Below are 23,923 nucleotides of genomic sequence, written 5' to 3'. Positions count from 1 at the left end.
AGCATTCTTGTGCAATTTTGCATCGTAACCAGCGTCGTTAAAAAAATTTGTTCGCAATACGTATGATTAAATTCTACGCATCAATATCAAAATTTTGTATTTTTTTTTTTAACTTTAAAAAAAAAATTAAAATAATTCTTTAAAAAAATTAAAATTTTTTTTTTTTTAAAAATTAAAGAAATTCACAAATTGTCTACTGAAACATTGGAAAGTATGGAAATGTGGAAGCATGGCCAATTAAAGCAACAAAAGCTGCTCCGATATCTAGAAAACTAGAAATTGCTTAGAATGCAAAAACATGCTGGAAACAAAAAAGTTGCTCGAAATACGAAAAGTTGCTAAAAAGTTGCCGAGCAACTTGTGGCAAGCCCTATGCCGAACCCACTCTCACGCGAATCCCGCCAGCTACGCGGGCTAAACGTGTCCGTGACTTGAGAATGCATGTAGTAAACTTAATTAAACAGTTAATAATTGGACGGATAGACACAGATCTCTTCTTTTGACCATCCCGGCCGCCACTAATTCAAGAGTTTTGACTCAATTTCATGGAACAGTACAACAAAAAAGATTTTGCCAATGCCACCACTGCCCTGTTGTCACACTCCTCCCAATTCTTTTTCTCCCTGTTTCACTCCTGTTTGCAGTTGAATATTAGGGACTTTAAACAAAGACAACTCGGACGGCGACGGGAACGCCATGAGATCAGGGAAAAGCCAAAAGGTCCACTGCGCATGACTGGTGGGAAACAAGTTGACGTTCTGCGTTCGGGCCCGACGTGAGTGAAGCTCATTTCGCGTTGTCTGAAAACGTGTTACTAATTTCGAGGAACTTTAATGCTTGTCTTCTCTTGTTATGTGACATATTTCATTTTAAAGAAACGTCGAGAAATCTGAATTGCACTCAAGCCGGTCGGCGAACATGTGAGTACCGTGAAATATCTTTTTGAAAGCTCATGTAAATAAAGACAACTTACACGAATTTCAATCGAAATTTTTCCTTTCAAGAAGTACTCAAATGTCAAATGGCTCATTATGGTGAAATTCTAACACATTTAAAAGGGTAGACACCATTAAAACTTGCGTAGCTGTTTCCATTTTCAGTCGTAAGATCAGTGGTTTACCTAGATCTTTATCAGTCGGCACACTGATCTGTCGCGCCAGTCTGATTAAACTTCTGCTGATAATAAGTTCATTTACTTCATTGCACAGCTCAGCGAGAAGGGGCAAGTTGCGTTTGTGGAAGCGAAATTCGGACCGGCAGTCGTCTTCAAACCATCGAAGTTAAAATCAGGAAAGGAATCATAGCGTTGGTCGAGATCATTCGACCGGTTTAAATCGTACAAGAGTAGAAGTTCGTCATCGTTTAACACACCTTCATCGTGATTATCAGGAGTTGATTGCGAACTTCTTTCAATGAAGTCACCCTTGTTCATCCTGATAAACAGAGGACGAATAATGTCAATAAGCTTGACAGTGCGGAAACCGCGGTTTCGGACGGTGCTGCTTAAGTAATGTTTGCGAATTGCCGCCACAACGGCGTTCTCTCCCCAGCCTTCTCACAGGTTTCGGCGTCCCCGTCGCCGTCCGCGTTCCCGCTGTTTAAAGTCCCTAATGTTTGTGAATTCCCGCAGGTGTCACAGTGATTTGGGTATCCCTGAGTTTTGGGTACCCCAAACAAACACTCGAGAAGGGGATACCCCATATCACTAGGGATTTGGGTATCCCTTACATTTCAGCATTTCGATCTAGTCCTCGTTCCTCATTGGAATTTTCGTCTTTGTATTTTGCTTTGCTTTTTTTTTTTTATCTTCGGTCGATTTGGCTACCCTGAATTAAATAAACGATGTCAAATAAACATATTGGAAGGGGATACCCATATCACTAGGGATTTGGGTATCCCTTAAGTTTTAGCATTTCTAGTCCTTTCCACATTGGAATGACTTTCGTCTTTGCAAGTTTGCTTTGCCTTTTTATCTTCGGTCGATTTGGCTACCCTGAATTAAAGAAACGATAAGAAATAAACATATTGCAAGGGGATACCCATATCACTAGGGATTTGGGTATCCCTTACGTTTTAGCATTTCTAGACCTTTCCTCATTGGAATGACTTTCGTATTCGCAAGTTTTCTTTGCTTTTTCATCTTCTGTTGATTTGGCTACCCTGAATTAAAGAAACGATAAGAAATAAACATATTGCAAGGGGATACCCATATCACTAGGGATTTGGGTATCCCTTACATTGCAGCATTTCGATCTAGTCCTTTCCTCATTAGAATTACTTTCGTCTTTGTAAGTTTGCTTTGCCTTTTAGATTTGGCTACCCTAAATTAAAGAAACAATAAGAAGCAGGCACATTGCAAAGGGAAGTAATAGGAGAGATAATCAAGGAAAGAGCGATAAATAAACAAGTCTGAGACAAAGTTTATTTCAGACAGGCAACATACACAGAGGTCAGTCACAGCTTGAGACCGGCATGTTGCGTGACGGCCGTATCTCAGTGTGCCCGCTCGCATATTGATGTTATTCAATGGCCGAACTATCCGAGGTTTAGAATGCGCCTTTCTTGTTTAAAATGACGTGCATTTCAGGGATTATCGATAGGCACTAAGCGCATATTCATACAGGGAGCTTTGGCGCGTGAATACGGTTTTGTATGTCGTTATAAATGCGGACTAGGATCGGACAGTCTGTTATAAATTGCGACTATTTTCAGCGACGTTCTGTGTTTATATCAAGATTAAGAAAGCTTTTACTTATTGAGACAAAGCTTCGTAAGAATATAAATGGTTTTTGAGCAGAATTATGCATGATTTCACTTGCCCCAGTCTGTGGTATTTAACACTTTCAGTGTTTTGGGTATCCCTACTGGGGATACCCAAAACACTAGGGATTTGGGTACGGGGGTACCCAAAACACGGGGATACCCAAATCACTGTGACACCGCCACAACGGCCTTCTCTCCCCAGCCTTCTCACAGGTTTCGGCGTCCCCGTCACCGTCCGCGTTCCCGCTGCTTAAAGTCCCTAATCGCCAGCAGGAAACTTGAGGCAAAAATTAAAAAGCATCAAGACATTACCACGCTCGCCGTCGCCAAACGTGACACAGTCAGCAGACTATTATCCAAAGCTTTGAATAACAACGCCGTGTCTGCCCACGAGTTTGACATCATTCTTTCCGAGTTTCAGCAGTACAACGTCCGGAAAGAACAAGTCCGAGCCAAGCTGCCTCGCCAACCGTCAAGCGGAAAGCTTGTTGATGTTGACGAACTGGAGAAAAATATCCGCGGCAACGTTGAAGCCGAATATAGAAAAAAAAAGTAACCGATCTTGCCGCCGGTTCGAATTATCGATTTCATTTGCATATTATAAAAACATGATTGTCAGTGTTCACTTGATTGCGTGTCTTGTGAATAAATATTTCACGCCTGAGTGACAGATAAACGTTCGCGATATTACACGCGAGATCGTCGCAGTAATTAAATGTTGGTTGCTACGGAAAGACGAATATCACGCGCCTGTTATTTTTTTACGTGAAGTAACAATAGGTATGCGCGTGTAAAACAATAGATCGCATACCTGTGCGCCCTAACAGCCTGCATTCCTTTGCGCCCTAAAAACAAAATTTCAAAAGATAAAAAATCAAACTCCAGCGCTGATTTTCTTGGGCGCTCAGGAATTTTATGCTCGAGTAACTTTGCCTGTTTGTTTTGACAAGAGAATATTGGCGACCTCTTGTGGGTTCATCTGTTTCATCGCGTCTACAAAATCAGATTGTAAAAATAATGGAGGTTTTTTATCAACAGGCTTTTTTATGCCATTCCACTACAACATGTCTGCATCTTCTCTGTTTTTGTTGGCGGTTTTTTGGCTTCATTTTGCTCTGTTCAACCACCCCTTTTCTACCGCGGCCCATTTTGTTATAGACAAGTAGCGCGAATCTTAAATTGCTTTTTTTGTCTAGACCGAAGGCAAGCCTCGTTATACCGATAGCTAGCCTTGCAGCCAAAAACCCCGCTCCAAAAGCAGCAAAACTTCTTAAAATTTTGTCACAAGCTTCTAGCTCTTCCAAACGGGCCTCTATGTCTACGAGAGATTCGTCGACCTCGACCCTCCTTTCGATAAAATCGCTTGTTAGTTTCTCGTGGGTGCGTTGATCGTAGATGGTGGCCATCTTACACCGGGCCCTGCGGCGTGTTTAATTGACTGAAATTTCGGTGCACAAAAAATTGTTTTCACACCGCGAAGGCTTAACTTTGCGGACGCGCGCGGCACGCCTCGGTAGTAGATGGATTCGACACAAACTGGCAGCGTTGCGCGGCGAGGCGAGCAACGCTGCCGGTATTTGTCGAATCCTTCATCTAGTACTCGCCAGAAACGAATGTTCCTTGGGTGTCTGGAATAGTCGCGAATAGCGATCAGCGAATAGTACGAATAGTGCGAATAGTGGCGAACAGTCTCGAATAGTGGCGAATAGTGGCAAATAGTGGCAAATAGTGGCAAATAGTGGCAAATAGTAGCAAATAGGGTACCCAGTATCTCGCAGTCAACCTCGTAGCAACTTAGGATGGGATTTTCCCGCTAAAAAGCACTACGCTTATCAGGACAAAGGGTGTTTCTAAACGTAATTTCTTCTGTGTTAACCGCTGCAAAAGCCTAAATACGTCTTTATTAGGTTATCCTTGTGTTTTCTGTTTTCTTAATGTCGGCGATGGACAGCCTTAGCCGGAGTCCGGAGAAGAAAAGGTAATAAATTCACTGAAATTCTGTTGCTTATTTGGATAATTAATTAACGCAGGATATTAGATCTAAAGCGGTGACTATTGAGGACTATTCATCACTTTTCGCCACTTTTCGTGACTGTTCGCCGCTATTCGCACTATTCGGGACCATTCGCTATTCGCTATTCGCGACTATTCGCTATTCGCTATTCTGGTTTTCAAGACACCCAGAGTTACTTCGAATTATAAATGATACAGCCTAGCAAATCGCTGTGGTCTCGAAACATTAGTTTCGTAACAAGGGCCATTAGAGGTGTAAATGTTTTCAATTCGCTTGAGAAAGTCATTGCTTGCAATGCCACTGATGTAATATTCTTACCTTATTTCGGGATTATTTCGCCTGTTGAATTCTTTTTGAGAACGTTCGGCCGAGCAGAAGACTTTTCGAGATGACAGGTTTACTGTACTTTGCAGTTTGAGCTTCCGGGGGAGGGGGAGGGTACTCCCTTACATGGGCTATATAGGTACGTGCGGCCCCAAAGGATATGGTTTTTCAGCTGTTTTGGTCAAAAACAGGGTATCGATTTTAGCTGATTTTGGTCATTTTGGTCATAACTAGGGTATGGTTTTTGCACTCTAGCCTTGATATGGGTATGTTTTTGAAAAGAAGCCACTTTTTCGTCATTATCGAAAAGAAAATCAACAAAAGCCCGTCAAAAATTATGTTTACGGTAATTTAAGATTGGTCTGAACTAGGGAACTTATCATAACGCAGGTCTGAAACAGGGTAAATAGGGTTTCGAATATTTGGTCAGGTAATAAATAGGGTAGGGAATATCGCAGATTTTGGTCATAAATAGCGTAAGGGTTTTGGGAAGTGGGCCGCACACCCCCACCCGATTTTTCTGGGAGTACTCCCTCCGGGTTTGAGTTACGGATCAAATTATACTTGAAAGTGTTGCCTTGCTGTCAGCTAATGCGCTAAAAAACGAGACATCAAAGTCAGAAGCCTCTTCATGTTTCTTGGTAAAACCGTTACAACACGCATCTCATCATAGCTTGCTCAGCCTAGCTACATCCTCCCAGGGGGGTGGTACTCCCTTATATGGCCTATATAGGATGTGCAGCCCCAAAGGGTATGATTTTTCGCCCGTTTTGGTCATAAATAGGGTATTGATTTTGGCCGTTTAGGTCATAAACAGGGCATGGCTTTGCCTGTCTAGTCTTGAATTTTTTAGAAGAAGCTATTTTTTTTCATCAATATCCGTAAGACCATCAACAAAAGTCCTTCATAAATTATGTTTAGGGCAACTGTGCCAGCCGCAACGGTCAAAAGTAGGGTTTCAAAGTTTTGGAAAGGTCATAAACAGGGTAGAGAAAGTCGCAAACTTTGGTCATAAATATGGTAAGGGTTTTGGGAAGCGGGCCGCACACCCCAACCCAATGATTCTGGAAGTACCCGATATCATTTGAAACATGACTGACAAAATGCAGGAAAAACACTGGTAAACAGAGCTTGTTTGAATATAACAGCAATGGCTAATAGTTCTACTTATTTTAAAAGCAATAATATATAAAAATGTTCCCAGTATCCTTTCCACTAAAAAAAGTTTGAAAGCAAAATAACTTTGTCAATTTGAAGTCCAGAAGGATACTATTCCATATGAACCCCTGACCATATTGAAATAACACTTGCTATAAAATAACTATCATAGGAAACTTAGTTTGATGGTGTGATTAATCACGTAACTAAGCTCAGATAATCAATTAATTTTAATATGCAAAAGGACGCTGATGTTTTTCAACTAAGGGAGCTATTAAAAAAGAATAATTAAAGAAACTAGACTTTTCCTTAGCTTACGACACGAACACACGAACGAAGAACGATCTAGCGGCGAGAAGTACAGTCATATTCCCCTCTCCTCTCCTTTAATTGGCATAATTTTAACTTCTCTGATCGCTCGGAGGAATTCAGAACTAACTGTCATGTTATGTTGGTGTTTTAGATCAATTATACAAGCAACTTTTAAAAATTATGTACTGATGAGCGTATTCGATGCCCGTAATTATCTGCTCTGTTTAAAATGGTCTCTTTTAGGGGTCAAAAAATTAAATCGGGCTTCGACCAGATTCGTCTCCTTCACAGGTTTAATCTAAATTTTCTGAGTAAAATAAAACTACAAGAAAACTACTTGCAAAAATCCAACAAAATAAATTAGATAAAATCGATGATTTCTGCAAAAGCTACGCTAAGAATATTAATCATTCATTCAAAGTTAAACTGTGCTATCAGAGACGAGACGTCTCCTTAGCCCAATAGAGCCGCATCTCAAGTTTCTTTCTACAGGTTCCATCGGATGCTAATCAATGTTTGTACCCTGCTTTCTTTTTGTTTAATTAAAGCAAAACTCTGTATACTAACCACTTGCAGATCTGAAGGCAAAAGAACTTCATATAACTAATCACACTGATGCAATACACAACATTTACCAAAACTTCTCTTAACGTATTGTTCCGATTTACAAAGCAGCTGAGCTATTCTTCCTACAAACGTCAAATGCTCCAACATTTGCACAGCATTGGCATATATATATAATGACAATATTTGTCATGGTGTGGCAGCCATAGTGCTTTGAGTGACTATCTGTTGTTGATCTGTATGATGCGGGTTGTAAAAATGTTAAAAGCTGAAAATTAATTTCTCTTTTACGGCATCGTTTCTATACACTGGATGCTTTTAAGTTATAATAGAACTAGATTTTAACGCATATGGCGGATTTCGCATAATTCGGCAGCATGCAATGTGATATTTTATTTCTGGGTCTCTCCTTGTGGAAGCTGTTGACGGTAAGCCGGCGGAGGCATTCCCATCAGGACAGGCTGTTGTCCCGGATATTGTACTGGCTGCTGTCCCGGATGTGTAGGCGGTTGGTAGACTTGCTGTTTCGCGCCTTGTGGAACAATAACCACAGCGGGCTGTTGGATGACGCCTGGCTGGCCTGCTTGCTGTGGGTGACCAACCTCCTCAACCCTTTGCTGCCTGTACAACTTGTAAAGAAGGTAGATGTCCACAATGAAAATTATCCAGGAAATGTAACCGAACCCCTGTCAAAACACCAAGAATGAGCGGACATTTTTAAAACTCTGAGTAACTGTGATCAAGTAAGTATTTCTCTTAATCAAAGAAAAGAGTAATTGTTCCGACAGGTGCTACAGGGTAAGGGAATTAGTTGGGACGGAGGCTTTGTTAATTTCCATGCATTTTTGTCCAAAAAGAGTTCTTGAATAGAAGAATAGCAACCCAGTTAGGTGAACTGTCTTTGAGGAATTTCCTGCTGAAAACTGGAAAGAATACGTAGTCGACTATTTACGTTAAATAAATGAATTACGTTCTATAAATAAATATGTAAAATAAATAAATAAATATATAAATAAGTAAGACTCTTTGCGTTAAATAAATAAATCTGATTTTTTTTTTTAAAGGACCATATAGGAGAGGCCGTCCCATGGCTTCTTGACCAGTGCTGATGAGGCAAAGTTACAATTTACAACTGAATAGGCCATTGTAACAGTACAATTGAATTCTACTTACCAGCCCAAACAGAAGGGCTAACACGTTGGGCTTGTATGTCTTGTACACATTCTTGTACGCCTTTCCATAGTCGATGGCGTGTGATGTCATGTTTCCACAGCAAGCGATCAATAAAACGGACAAGAAGAAGTGGATAAGCAGTGTCTGCAAACAATGGAAAAAACCGATATTAAATAGAAAGAAAATTGTACGGTTGGATTATTTTCAGACTCAAATGTTTCGAATTATTCTTCTCCGTTTTATCGAAAGATTTTTCCAGGCTTTAAATTAATTGAAAGATTTTTGATTATCTGAGATGCCTTGGTTGACGGTTCAAAGTTAAAGCATTTTTCAGCTGGTTCAACCAGTTTTAACTGTGACAAGATACTGAGAGCAGTTTTCAATTGAGTGTCATAAAACCAAAACCAAGTCAATCACGTATCAATTAGACTACTCAGCTAATCTTAAACCGTAGTAAAACCAACCCAAAGTAGCTGCCTTATTACTTTCGACACTTAATTGAAAACCGCTCTATCTCAGACTGTTCCATGACGTACCGTCAGAGTCCAGGGAGATGATCGACTACAAAGCTTGTCAAAACTTAGCACAAACGTCAAGGCCAAGAGGATGACCATCACCCAGGAAAAGATTGTGATTCCTTTAAAGAAATCGGCTTTAGAATCTTCTGCTGGGGGCTGGATTTTAAAAATGGCCATGTCAAAGTACTTTATGATACACACCCATGCTGCAAACAGCAACGCCTGCCAGGTATAAAACATTTCGAGTCAGCGGAGTTACATGATAAAAATTGAATACATGGGTAAGTACACGGAGCAAATAGCACATGGTAAACCTTTTAATGACACTTAAACTAAGAGACGAGGAAGGTGCACTGGTTGTTTTAATAGACATTATAGATCCATCTCACCTTATAAAGTTAATTGCATCGAAATAGAACTCACTACTTTTTGAAACTTCACCTGTTGGCTGCTTATATTATATCAAGAGAAACTAAAATTTGAAATAAAAAAGGGGGGTCCCCGTATTCGTTTAGGAGCAGGAGGACCTTCAATAAACTCCACAATTCCTGAAATTATCTGAAACGTTTTCAGAAACGTTTATATTTGAACCATTCACCTTACGCTTTCAGAGTGAAGAGGAGCAGAAAAATAGAGACAAAGTTAAGCGAGAAATACAGCAAAAACCCGCATAAAAGAATACGTGTTTTAGGGTTTCAGGCTGATTTTGTTCTTTTATATATCAGGTGTTTTCTGCAAAATCAGCCTGAAAATGTTCTTAAGGTGTTCTTAAATACTGCATAGACTACCAACAGATGAAATCAATGTGCAAGCACAACATTTTAATTAATTAATGGATAACACATATATTGATCTACTCAGTACTGTACTTAATACTGTACCCTAGTAGGTTATTCTAATCTAACTGGCAACCAAATTTATATGAGAACAATTTTCATCTTTCAGGCTGAATGTGTTCTTATGTATATGGTACCTTTTTAACCAAATTTCCGCCTGAGTGTTCTTAATCCACTTGTTCTTTTATGCGGGTTTTTACTGTACAACAATGGTGTGTTACATCAATGTCAAGGAGCAATTTGATGTACGTTTCACGATAAAGGCACTCATATTTAGTCGACAGGGATTTAATACCTCCAAGCACGCAGTGTTCTGGGGCCCCACATATTATCTTTTACGAGTGCTAGCTATGCTCTCATTTTCCGTGATAATTTTCACTGTATAGAATATAACCTTCACTGTATAGAAGGAAGGTGATCTCTGCATGCAAACTAAACAAAAAAAAATGTTGTGTCCCGGTACTCATTCCCGAGGAAAAAACGATGATTTGTCTCTCGCAAGCCAAGCGCTAGCCGTTTAAACCAACCGTTTTGGGCACTCATGCCGAAATTAAGAGTAATTTTCGAATATTGAGTTGGCTATCGAAGAATAGTCAATGGTTTATTGGTATCGCTAGACAAACTGGTAATAGAAGATACATTTAGCTCTTTAAGAATTTGGTCAGTCAGTCAGTCAGTCAGTCAGTCAGTCAGCCCGTCAGCCCGTCAGTCCGTCAGTCCGTCAGTCCGTCAGTCCGTCAGTCCGTCAGTCCGTCAGTCCGTCAGTCAGTCAGTCAGTCGGTCAGTCAGTCAGTCAGTCAGTCATTCAGTCAATCAGCCAGCCAGTCATTCAGCCACTTGGCAACAATCAGCACTGGCCACAATCGTATCGCGATCAAAAGACAAATCTACATGCCGTCATTTTAAATTTTGCGAACTGTGTTCAGATTAGTGCTTTTCCCTAAAAAGTACCCCTCACTGCTTGTTTTGTCAGTTATCCGAGGAAAACTGACAACGTTAAAGCTACTTTTGAAAGGCTTACCATTTCTGCCAACTTCACATAAAACAGCGGGGATCGTATGTACTCGGTGTTGACATCCCAGGCTCGTCGCTGGGGAGGTCCTTGCTCAGGGGGCATTTCCTGTGCTCGCTGTTTCTGAAACAACTTGTGATTCAGAATCATATCAACGACGAACGCTATGCAGGATAAAAATCCAAAGGCCTGTCAAAGATGAAGGAAACGGAGTAATGTTAGCAAGAGAAACAGCTTGTAAATATCACAATAAGATAGAAAAGCCAATGTATCAGGTTCGTAGGTACGTTATCAGGCTAAAAGCCGTAGTTTTCCTTAACAATTAAATCATGAGCTTGAGATTACTACCGAGTGATCATTTCTACCGCGTAATTTTTTTTTTCCATTGAATTCTTTTTCTTTATTTTTTAATTGTCTTGCAACAGCTACAATTCCTACAGTACTAAAGCTACTTACAGTACTAACATTACTTACAGAATTAGTTTACAGCACTGTAAATTACTTACTATACTTTAACATCTAAATAGTACAGAGCTGGCCAGGATGTAGGGGAATTCACAAGATTGTAACTATAACTATATCAGAAGATGTCTTTTCGTTAATTGATATTTATTCTAAACATTTGTTGTGATAGTTGACGCGTAATAGTTGACGAGGGCTGCGCCCTCGTCAACTTTCACACATAGAATTCGAAAGCGATTAATCTAATTGATTTAGTATAAATCTGCTCGTTGTTTAAAAGTTTATCTAATTAAATCTTCTTCACAGACACTTCGACAACGCAAAGAAGCGACCGCCAGTTTGTTAACAAGCGTTTACTACTATGCCACTCACTATCTATCACGGAATAGATAGTGAGCGGCCTAGCCAATCAGAGAACTACATTCTTGACAGAACAATAGAAGATTTATATTAATTACCAATTAGATTGTGAGCTCGAGATTTCTATCGCGTGATACTTGACGAGGGCCGAGCCCGAGTCAACTAACAATTGTTTTAGTATTTCTCGTCCTCGCAAACTTCCACTCGTGTTCCTTAAACTCGACAAAACTGTCTCGGAACATGTTTGCTATTTCTTAACTGATTTCCGTCCGCTCATAGCGGGGGGTACAGTTAACCTAACCACGCATTTAGGCACCCAGGAAAAATGATTAAAAGTAACTGTTTTTACCAAGGCAACGCTGAGTGTGTTGACAAATTTCTTGACTGTCTTGTTAAGAAAAGGCAGTTTTAGGACTTTTCCAAAGTCGACGGCCCTGGAAACCAAGTTTCCTGTACAGGCGAGCAGCAATGCAAACATGATGAAGTAGAAGATCAAAGACTGTGAAATAAATTAAAAAAAAAAAAAAAGTGATTAACGTCTTTGCATGTGCAGTGAAGAGAGAAATAAACAAATAAGCTGGTGGTTAAGTGCAAACGGATATTCTTAACCCCTTAGCCCTCCTTTTTCTGGTTCCCCGCGTATTCCTCGAAGTGCAAGACAAGTATAACTTGCATATGACCAAGAGAGAGTACCTTTCATTATCCTGACTGAGAAAATAGCTTGATTGTGATTTGCATAGAACGGGTAAATTTATCAATAATTTTAATTTGCACTGCAGTGCAAATTAACACTTGCGCGTTCATAATAATAATTAAGAAAAAGATATAGTAGTCATGGTAAATATTTTTAGTGAGGAAGCTCCAATCACAGCAGGGATTTTCATTTGCAATAAAACGACGGCGAAAAAGCGTTGATCTTTCTCCAAAATCGTTTTTTGGACGTCGAAACAACTTTTCGCTATATATTTCCTTCTAGCGACAATGTTTGCCCCCTGACGATCCCAGAGTTCTTTGCGCAAACACGGGTATTCGATTAGTGGCAAATCATTCATTGCGCTCGTATTCATACGATCGCCTATACTTAACCGATCGGCTATAATCAATTAGTCAACCTCGTTCCCATGGTCTGTCATCTTTCCGCCCTACATGAGAGACCCTGGGAATGAGGTTGTCAATTACTGACGGGTGGATGGGCCAGAAACGAAAGGGAGGTGTGTTAACCCTTACGAATATCAGTATCTAAAATTTAGAAATTATTTGCAGATTTTTTTTTTTTTGACTTACCGCTAAAGTGAACAGGGACGGTCGTTTGCAATTGCAAATCTTAGGGAAGCTCAACGTATACATTATCAAGTAGAGGATGACCATGACCCAACAGAAAATTGTGATGCCTTTGAAGAAGCTAGCTTTTCCATCATCCACCGCTTTTGTGTCTAAAAAGTCTTCTAGATCATCAAAGTACCTGAGGATACTTGCCCATGCGCCGAGCAGCACAACCTACAAAACCGGATATTTCAATATATGACTTGAAAGGAATGACAGCAGACATTTTCACTGAGTTGGCAAATTGGCCAAAGACGAGTTTGTTGCTCTGCTCATACCGCGATCGTAGAGTTTTCAAGATGGGGGAGAGGTAAAGAAAGAAGATGAGAGAAACGGAGGGCATCGGGGGTACTGCTTTTGGTATCTCTTACGTGAACTGTACATAAGCGAGCCCATCCATCTTAGCTATGATAATGCAAGTGAGTTTATAAAAGATGTTAAATTTGAGCTGCGGAGAAAGTCATTTTTAAAATAAATTCGAAACGGCACGCAAAAATAAGGCTGCTGTTTTTTAAATCACAAGACACAAAAATAACCAATCATCAAAGTTAACCTAGTTTTCTAGTTAACCGTCTTCTCGCCCCGAAAGTTCTCAAGTCAAGTTGGATTATGCGAAGAGTCCTTGAAATTAGGACTTTCCGTGCTTGTCTTCTTATTTTCTCTACTCGAAAGTAGACGGAAATGCGATACTCACAAATTCTGCTATTTTAATGTAGCACAGAGGGCTCTTGAGAAAATCTGTGTCAATAGTGAGACCCAGACCCTGTCCAGCCTGTTGTTGAGATTGTACTTGTTGAACGTAAACCGGTTGCACCGGTTGTACTGGCTGTCCCTGTTGACCAGGTTGCATTGGTTGCGTCACGGGGACATAATAATACTGAATAGGCTGCCCATCTGCTGTAACGGCTGGCTGACCGGCAGGAGCCTGAACAAAAACCGGTTGTTGTTGGCCGGGCTGCATCTGGTACATGATTGGTTGTCCGGGACGGACTTGTTGAGATATCACTGGCTGACCAGGAGGTGCCTGAGCTTGAGTTGTTTGGGTAACCAGAAGTTGAGTTGGACTGTCATCTTCCATCTGAGATTAAAGAAAATGTGAACTTGTACGAACATATTCAGATTACATATCTTGTATCTATCCAAACTAAATAGGCTACAACGCACCATACAGTTTATAATTATAGAACTTGTTTGTTTTATGTTTTTGTCTGCCATTTTTGTGCTTGACCGTGCACAAAATAAAATCTGTAGTTGTTTAATTCGGACTTAGGAATCAATCAATCAAAACGTTTCGGTTGTGCACCTTTCTGGATCGGACCTTCCAATGTAAATCAATGTGTCTGGCGGGACTGCTTCGTGTGTGTATGCTTTTGTTTTACTTTGTCGGCATGCAAAACTAGGGCTTGCCACAAGTTGCTCGAGATTTCCCAAAAAGTTGCCCGAAATTTCTCAAAAAGTTGCTCAAAAGTTGCTCCAAGAAATTCAAAAGTCGCTCAAAAGTTGCTCAAAAAAGCAAAACTTTTTTTTTGTTTCTCTCTTCTTTTATTTGGTCTGATGCAAAATTATGCAATGTGTACGACAAAAGTAACATTTCTAAGCATTTTTGTGCAATTTTGCATCGTAACCAGCGTCGTTAAATAAATTTATTCGGAATACGTATGATTAAATTCTACGCATCAATATCAAAACTTTTTATTGTTTTTAACTTAAAAAAAAATTTTAAAAAATTCTTTAAAAAGATTTTAAATTTTTTTTTAAAGAAGTAAATAAATTCACAAATTGTCTACTGAAACAGTGGAAAACATGGAAGCATGGCCAATTATAAAAGCAACAAAAGCTGCTCCGATATCTAGAAAACTAGACATTGCTTAGAATGCAAAAACATGCTGGAAACAAAAAAAAGTTGCTCGAAATACGAAAAGTTGCCAAAAAGTTGCCGAGCAACTTGTGGCAAGCCCTATGCAGAACCCACTCTCACGCGAATCCCGCCAGCTACGCGGGCTAAACGTGTCCGTGACTTGAGAATGCGTGTAGCAAACTTAATTAAACAGTTAATAATTGGACGGATAGACACAGATCTCTTCTTCTGACCATCCCGGCCACCACTAATTCAAGAGTTTTGACTCTATTTCATGGAACAGAACAACAAAAAAGATTTTGCCAATGCCACCACTGCCCTGTTGTCACACTCCTCCCAATTCTTTTTCTCCCTGTTTCACTCCCGTTTCCAGTTGAATATTTCGTTATCAAGAGCAGACCAGAGGTCACAAAGGTGAAATGTTTTAGATTAGAAATCATGCGATATCAACCAAGATTCATTTTATGGAAGCAGTGAAATGCCAAAAATTCTTTCATAATTTATTTTACAAAGAAAAATGAAAGAGAGTCAAAACGCATGCATCAGCACATGCTGGCGTACCGTTTTCGTTTCATTTTCTTTATTAATAATATACATGAAAAAATTACTCGATTGTGATTGGCTGAGAGCAGTGCAGTTCAAGTATAACACCAGTGCAAAAAGTGTAACACCGGTGCAAAAAGTGCAACACCAGTGCAAATTGCACATCGTAATTCTGGATTATGATTGGCTGAAAGACAATAGGAATTTTCCAAGCCAGTGATATTACGTAAAATGATGACGAAAATTTTGTGTGGAAACTTTGAAAAAATGGTTTCAAGAAAGGTCTTCCGGCACTTGCTCCGCGCAAATTTTTTCATGTTTATATTATTAATAAGTAATCATACGGTTTTTCTCATTCAATTTGGAATTAATTCGCACTTGTGAGTTTTTCAAAAAGCTGAAATTACACTCGCCGAAGCGGCTCTTGCAATTTCAACTTTTTGAAAAACTCACTCATGCAAATTAATTCGAAATTGAACTCGAAACCGTCTGATTACCTATACTAATAGTAGAACAAGAAATTATCACAATATAAACACAGTTTTACTGAGACTATTTTAAACACGAGCACTGAAGCATCAATAAAGCTGTGGTCGGACCCTGCTAAATCGAGTTCCGTTCTTTGGATCTCCTCTCTATTTTGAACTCAAACCCATTTTCACTGCAGCCATTTACTATTGGATATTTCGAACTCTTTTATTGAGAAGTCTTTGCCTCCTCCGGCTTAAAATCAACTCTGTTTCTCTTTTCGATTACTTGCTCTTGGTTCAGTTGGCAGAAGGGGTCCTTTTCGTCGCAAGTATCAGCCGATGGAAATGTTAACGTTTATAATTCATATCTCATTTCTAACATGTTGGTAAGAAATCAAACACCAAATTCCAATTCGTATTTCTGTTTTGACACATGATGCAGAATCGAGTTTGAAATAAAAAGAGATAAGACACAAAAAGAAAATACTGAAAGGGCAAGTTATAAGCTAGCTAGAGCCAAGCGTTCTTTTTTGCGCAAAGGCGGGCGCGAAAATGAACGCCTAATAATGCAAGTACTGAGTGTTTGTACTTGTGCGACTTTGCACTTTCACAGAGTTGTGAGGGTTGGCACGGCGCAACGCGTGATGTTTTTGTTTTTGCTCCCGTTTAGAGGGTAGCAGTTCAGAGATTTGCTGATATTATTCGGTTCAGTTTACAATGTCAGAGGTAATTTTAAATATACTATGCAAAATGATAGCATGTTTAATACACTATCTATGACTATCAGTAACACTGAAAACGTTCAGTGTTTGATGTGTATTTGTAACTGTATTTGAACGCCCCAGTAAGATCCAGTAACAGAAGCTCACACAAGATTCGTTTAGTTGACCCTCGGGTCATGGTTCAGAAATCTTTTATTGCAGTTTCGCAATCTTTCACGAAATATGCGCCTTCTTAAAACCCAGAAAAATAGCAAAACAAAAAAATAATCGTAGGTTTCGTTCAAGTAAATAACTTAAAACAAACTTTAAACAGACGCGTATTCATTGTGCACAGATTCAGCATTATTATTATCCACATCTTGGCCTTGAATGGGACAATGACTGATTTAATTTTAACTTGTATTGTAGGTATTTCGCCGACAAGATAAGAGCTGTCAATTAAACGTCTGGTGCTAAAAAGAGTCACGTACTTGGTAATTAAGAATTGGCCTTGAATGGGACAATGACTGATTTAATTTTAACTTGTGTTGTATGTATTTCGCCGACAAGATAAGAGCTGTCAATTAAACGTCTGGGTCACGTACTTGGTGATTTAAGAATTTTTCTTCCCTAAATCGTAATTTGCGGTCCCATTCAGGGCATGTACTAAAACCCGAAGCAACGAAACGAAACCACCGAAACGAAACGACCGAAACGACCGAAACGAAACCACCGAAACAAGCGAAACGACCGAAACGAGTAAAATAGTAAGTAAATAAATAAAAGTACGACCAGAAAACCTTTCTTTGAAATTAGATTTCTTGTTTTAGCTAGAATACCATTCAACATGTGAAAATACCTACTTTTTTCTCGATGTCTTACTGCTCAACACGCTTGCGTTCATCCACCTTTCAGGTTTGTGATGCCACGATGTCACACATGTGGCTTAAGAGCAGGATCTGGGTACGAGATCAGGCTGCCATAGTAACGTGCCAGAGATTAAGGCTGTTTTTTTTCTTTTTGAACTTTTTCATTTATTTACTTGTTATTTTACTCGTTTCGCTCGTTTCGCTCGTTTCGCTCGTTTCGGTGGTTTCGGTGGTTTCGGTGGTTTCGGTAGTTTCGGTGGTTTCGGTAGTTTCGGTGGTTTCGTTTCGTTGTTTCGGGTTTTAGTACATGCCCACATTCAGGACCTCACAATTGTCCGTTGACGATTTCAAATTGTCCGTTGTCCGTCTTATGGAGGTGTCCGTCTTATAGAGAGTTTGGGGATAGTAAAATGACCGAGATACGGCCGGGACCAGCACCAGGTGTCCGTCTTATAGAGGTGTTCGTTAAGAGAGAGTTGACTGTACAAAATATACAATCGATAATTATCTCTAACTGCTTCGAGAATTAGTGCAATATATATCACGAGGAATGAAAATGCACTACATTTTAGTAGAGCAATTTAACCCACCGATGCTACAGGAAACAGCAGTTTTAAACCATTTTAAATATACAGTCGAACCAGTTTAAAACGGGCACCAATGCTGGGCAGGGCCTTTGTTCCCGCAGAAATAAATTCTGCGCTGTTTATCCGAGATCAAGCGAATTGTTCGTATACAGAGGTGGTAGCTTACCGAGGTGTCCATAAGGAGAGGTTCGACTGTAAGAATAGTTTGAAATGGGTAAAAAATACTCCTGGAGAAAGAAGTTGATAAAATATTAAGAAATCTGAGTCGCCAGAAACGAATGTTACTTCGAATTATAAATGATACAGGCTAGCAAATCGCTGTGGTCTCGAAACATTAGTTTCGTAACAAGGGCCGTAAAAGTGTAAATGTTTTCAATTCGCTTGAGAAAGTCATTGCTTGCAATGCCACTGATGTAATATTCTTACCTTATTTCGGGAGTATTTCGCCTTTTAAATTCTTTTTGAGTACGTTCGGCCGAGCGGAAGACTTTGCGAGATGACAGGTTTACTGTACTTCGCAAATTGAGTTACGAATCAAATTATACTTGTAAATGTGGGTGTTGCCCTGCTGTCAGCTAAAACACGAGACATCAAAGTCAAAAAGCCTCTTATCATCTTTCTTAGTAAAACCGTCACAGCGCGCATCTCATCATTTGTTCACCCTGTCTACATCCTCCCGGGGGGGAGGGGGTAATAATACTCCCTTACATGGGCTATTAAGGTATGTGTGGCCCCAAAGTGTATGGTTTTTCGGCCGTTTTGGTCATAAATAGGGCACGGGTTTGTCCTTCTAGTCTTGAATTGGGTATGCTTTTTTAGAAGAAGCTACTTTTTTCATCATTATCCGTAAGACCATCAACAAAAGTTAAAAGTCCTTCGTAAATTATGTTTAGGGCAACTGTGCCCAGTTGCCAGCCGCAACGGTCATAAATAGGGTATCAAAGTTTTGGAGAGGTCATAAATAAGGAGGGAAAATCGCAGATTTTGGTCATAAATGCATTAATAGGGTAAGGGTTTTGGGAAGCGGACCGCACACTCCCACCCAATTATTCCGAAAGTACCCCCGGGCTGCATCCGCTTTTATGCTGCTACGAGATTCTTGGAATGGGGCAGGAAGTTGTCTTGTTGAATACTGGTTTATTAAATATTTAGCTCGCAAAACATGAAGGTATATGTTATTTAAGGGCAAAGCTTTCCGTAAAGCCAGATCCCTATGAAATATAGTTTTTAAGTGCGTGCGGACTGTAGGCTGAAGCTCCGGTAGGTTAACGCCAGTAATACTTAGCTTGCTGATCGCACACGCACGCAGTTTTCATATTTAGAGGGGGTGTTGAAACCTTTACAGGAAGTTATTTTAACCTCGCGAAACATTCTTTTCCCCAGTCTTGACTAAATAAATGCAGTTTTATAAGGAAAAAACGAGAAATGTTAGAGGAAAGAGTCGCACAGCTTTTTCTTCCCTTTTCCGGGGGTCATTTACGTCACGTTGCGTCTGTATAAGTTCCATGATCAGTTTCCGGTCTGTTTTTCTCCGAAACACATGCGAAGCCGTGACTAAGCACATGAGCAGCTTAAGGTAGCGGGCGTGACGCTATTAAGTCTGTTGAAATCTTTGAGCTCACACACCAAAAATTGGAAAACAAAGGAAGTTTTATTTTTGATATTTATTATTCCTCACGTACGTTTTGTCTGTTGTCATTCGGGGAAGATTAAAGAAAAAAAAAACAAGGGAAAAAACAACATGCACAGTAACGCAAAAAAAAAAAAAACATTAGCAATCTTAATGAACTTCGCCGTCGTGTTTTCGAGCCGCAGGCTGAAAATTAAGAGAGTTGTTTGTAGGTACTTTTTTTTTCTGCAAATTATGTTATTCCAAGGAATGTTAATCATAGGTAAATAGCTGCATGATTGACCGGCTGCATGGTTGATCCGTCTAAAAGAACTTGTGATTATCATGAAATCTCTAACGTTAAAATTAACACGCGCGTGACCTGTCTACATGTGCAGTCCAGACTACTGTTGCCTGCAGAACAGGCGGATTAGCTTGGCAGAGAACGAAACGCGATACACGAGCGCGGGATTTTTTTTTCGACTCGCGCTTCGCAGTGCTCCGCTAATCCGCCTGTTCAGCAGGCTAAGACTACTGATTTGCAGGGTTCTTTCGTGTCTGAAATCATGATGAGTGTCACGTCCCTTAGCTAAGAGGGGTAATGTCACGAATTGCGCATGTGCGACGTTTCGATCGAAACTTGAAAAGTCCAGGCGGAATTTTACAAGTTTGAATTTCGGCAAATTCAAAATGGCGTCGACTAGGGATCCAGTCGTGGTGTGTGAACCCGGTGTGTAAACAACGTGAATTTGTAACTGACTTGGACAACTGACTTAATAGCTATTAAGTCAGTTGTCTTTCGGATCTTATCTTTCCGGTCAGGGTGTGGGCATAATTAGTCATGTCTGATTTGTCTTCATTGATTCACCTCGTGACTTGACCGTTCTTCATCGAATAAAGGAGAACAGGGACTGAAAGCAATGCGGTGTGGCTTCACCTCTGCTGCCTGTGCAACAGACGTTTGCATGGCAATAACGGCCTCTCGTCCTATTTTCAAGGTAAAAAGGCAAATGCTTTCACAGGCGCGCTTTGCTTTTCTCCTTACCATATTCTGAGTACCGTGTTCTCGAAACGCAGTGGACGAGGGAATTTCTCTTGTTTGTTGCACCAGCATAACTTCAATGTCTTTGCAATTAGAATGTTTGAATGTTTAGGCATTGCCTGTAGACACGTTAGAATGAAGAGTAAGAGATTTTATCCCCTTATAGGACTTTTTCCCAAGGTCAGTAACCCTCTCAAGTTATTTTTAGAAATGGTCACGTGAAAAAAAATCCGCGTTAGTTCTAGAGCCTCCTTTGATTTCCGAAACGGGGGAGAAGAGAGGGACATATAATCGAGAGGGATTTCCTTGGTTTCCTATATGGTGGATTAGCCCACAACGACAAAGAAAACTCCAGTGCATCAAAGATGGAAACGAAAGGTACAATACGGCAGAGGGGATTGAATTAGCAATCGCAGAAATGGAATTAGGCGTGGGACGGGATATGGCCATCGAGGTAAGCTATTCTATCTTCAGTATATCTGGACAAAGAGCCGACAGAGGGAGGGTCGCGAACTGTTTCGATACTGTTATTTCCATTGCATAGTAATGAATCATAGTAGGAGATGTTTCGGTCCTAACCACGCTTCGCTTATGCAAATTGAACGAAATTCAGTTACAGCTCTCCGCTTGGAATATAGAAGCAACTTGTTCAGTGTCAATTTGTGAACTCAAGATGTATTTACTGTTAGTGTTTCGTTTATATTTTATACAGACTGTTGAACAGCCAGCTTCGCCAACTACCAAGAAAATGAAGCCTGAGTGAAAATAGAAGCTATCATATTAATATCAATAAACAACCCTTTTGTGAACAGAATAACTGTTGTCTACCTTCGTGTGTTTTTACTCGGAACAAATATTATACGGTGTCTATCTGAAAATGAAACTTTTCGCTGTAGCTTTTGGACAAAGACAGTTTTCTTCCATACATCTCTGTTTCTATTCCATAATCCAATAACTATTGCGAAGTAAACATACAATTACAATTAAATGAAATTGCATTGTGATGTTGTGAAAAAAGTAACTCCTTTCATCGCAGCGCCCCGTCGACCGCCATATTGAATTATACACTGTTGCTACCAAATAATGTCACGCCGTGAACGAAAACTTGCGCAGCGATTGGTTAATGGTTTGTTTTGGTCGAGGTTATCAAATCTGATAACGATCCCGGACTGTTTAGTAGAGCAATTTAACCCATCGATGCTACAGGAAACAGCAATTTTAAACCATTTTAAATATACAGTCGAACCAGTTTAAAACGGGCACCAATGCTGGGCAGGGCCTTTGTTCCCGCAGAAATAAATTCTGCGCTGTTTATCCGAGATCAAGCGAATTGTTCGTATACAGAGGTGGTAGCTTACCGAGGTGTCCATAAGGAGAGGTTCGACTGTAAGAATAGTTTGAAATGGGTAAAAAATACTCCTGGAGAAAGAAGTTGATAAAATATTAAGAAATCTGAGTCGCCAGAAACGAATGTTACTTCGAATTATAAATGATACAGGCTAGCAAATCGCTGTGGTCTCGAAACATTAGTTTCGTAACAAGGGCCGTAAAAGTGTAAATGTTTTCAATTCGCTTGAGAAAGTCATTGCTTGCAATGCCACTGATGTAATATTCTTACCTTATTTCGGGAGTATTTCGCCTTTTAAATTCTTTTTGAGTACGTTCGGCCGAGCGGAAGACTTTGCGAGATGACAGGTTTACTGTACTTCGCAAATTGAGTTACGAATCAAATTATACTTGTAAGTGTGGGTGTTGCCCTGCTGTCAGCTAAAACACGAGACATCAAAGTCAAAAAGCCTCTTATCATCTTTCTTAGTAAAACCGTCACAGCGCGCATCTCATCATTTGCTCATCCTGTCTACATCCTCCCGGGGGGGAGGGGGTAATAATACTCCCTTACATGGGCTATTAAGGTATGTGCGGCCCCAAAAGGTATGGTTTTTCGGCCGTTTTGGTCATAAATAGGGCACGGGTTTGTCCTTCTAGTCTTGAATTGGGTATGCTTTTTTAGAAGAAGCTACTTTTTTCATCATTATCCGTAAGACCATCAACAAAAGTTAAAAGTCCTTCGTAAATTATGTTTAGGGCAACTGTGCCCAGTTATAAATAAGGTAGGGAAAATCGCAGATTTTGGTCATAAATGCATTAATAGAGTAAGGGTTTTGGGAAGCGGACCGCACACTCCCACCCAATTATTCCGAAAGTACCCCCGGGCTGCATCTGCTTTTATGCTGCTACGAGATTCTTGGAATGGGGCAGGAAGTTGTCTTGTTGAATACTGGTTTATTAAATATTTAGCTCGCAAAACATGAAGGTATATGTTATTTAAGGGCAAAGCTTTCCGTAAAGCCAGATCCCTATGAAATATAGTTTTTAAGTGCGTGCGGACTGTAGGCTGAAGCTCCGGTAGGTTAACGCCAGTAATACTTAGCTTGCTGATCGCACACGCACGCAGTTTTCATATTTAGAGGGGGTGTTGAAACCTTTACAGGAAGTTATTTTAACCTCGCGAAACTTTCTTTTTCCCAGTCTTGACTAAATAAATGCAGTTTTATGAGGAAAAAACGAGAAATGTTAGAGGAAAGAGTCGCACAGCTTTTTCTTCCCTTTTCCGGGAGTCATTTACGTCACGTTGCGCCTGTGTAAGTTCCGTAATCAGTTTCCGGTCTGTTTTTCTCCGAAACACATGCGAAGCCGTGACTAAGCACATGAGCAGCTTAAGGCAGCGGGCGTGACGCTATTAAGTCTGTTGAAATCTTTGAGCTCACACACCAAAAATTGGAAAACAAAGGAAGTTTTATTTTTGATATTTATTATTCCTCACGTACGTTTTGTCTGTTGTCATTCGGGGAAGATTAAAGAAAAAAAAACAAGGGAAAAAACAACATGCACAGTAACGCAAAAAAAAAAAAAACATTAGCAATCTTAATGAACTTCGCCGTCGTGTTTTCGAGCCGCAGGCTGAAAATTAAGAGAGTTGTTTGTAGGTACTTTTATTTTTTTGCAAATTATGTTATTGCAAGGAATCTTAATCATAGGTAAATAGCTGCATGGTTGACCGGCTGCATGGTTGATCCGTCTAAAAGAACTTGTGATTATCATGAAATCTCTAACGTTAAAATTAACACGCGCGTGACCTGTCTACATGTGCAGTCCAGACTACTGTTGCCTGCAGAACAGGCGGATTAGCTTGGCAGAGAACGAAACGCGATACACGAGCGCGGGATTTTTTTTTCGACTCGCGCTTCGCAGTGCTCCGCTAATCCGCCTGTTCAGCAGGCTAAGACTACTGATTTGCAGGGTTCTTTCGTGTCTGCAATTATGATGAGTGTCACGTCCCTTAGATAAGAGGGGTAATGTCGCGAATTGCGCATGTGCGACGTTTCGATCGAAACTTGAAAAGTCCAGGCGGAATTTTACAAGTT

The 23,923-nt window shown here is 40.1% G+C and overlaps 1 protein-coding gene and 1 pseudogene across 2 annotated transcripts in view; one reads left to right on the top strand and one right to left on the bottom strand.

Moving 5' to 3' along the window:
- The window catches only part of LOC145465106 (uncharacterized), a 28,566-nt pseudogene extending 5,209 nt beyond the window's left edge, over positions 1-23,357 (bottom strand). The window contains exons 1-9 of the transcript XR_014041516.1: positions 18,274-23,357; positions 13,514-13,897; positions 12,781-12,993; positions 11,846-11,995; positions 10,684-10,863; positions 8,845-9,048; positions 8,309-8,452; positions 7,471-7,821; positions 6,151-6,196 (exon numbers count right to left, since the gene is read on the bottom strand). The product of XR_014041516.1 is annotated as an uncharacterized LOC145465106 (transcript). The remainder of the gene's footprint in view (positions 1-6,150; positions 6,197-7,470; positions 7,822-8,308; positions 8,453-8,844; positions 9,049-10,683; positions 10,864-11,845; positions 11,996-12,780; positions 12,994-13,513; positions 13,898-18,273) is intronic.
- LOC145465995 (thiamine-triphosphatase-like) overlaps positions 1-23,923 on the top strand; it is a 295,791-nt gene that overhangs the window by 168,107 nt on the left and 103,761 nt on the right. The gene's annotated exons all lie outside the window — the stretch shown is intronic.

The sequence above is a fragment of the Orbicella franksi genome, chromosome 13, assembly GCF_964199315.1.
Source record: "Orbicella franksi chromosome 13, jaOrbFran1.1, whole genome shotgun sequence".
NCBI lineage: Eukaryota > Metazoa > Cnidaria > Anthozoa > Scleractinia > Merulinidae > Orbicella > Orbicella franksi.
Note: the sequence above shows the minus strand (reverse complement) of the source record. Positions and strands in the feature narration are given on the sequence as shown.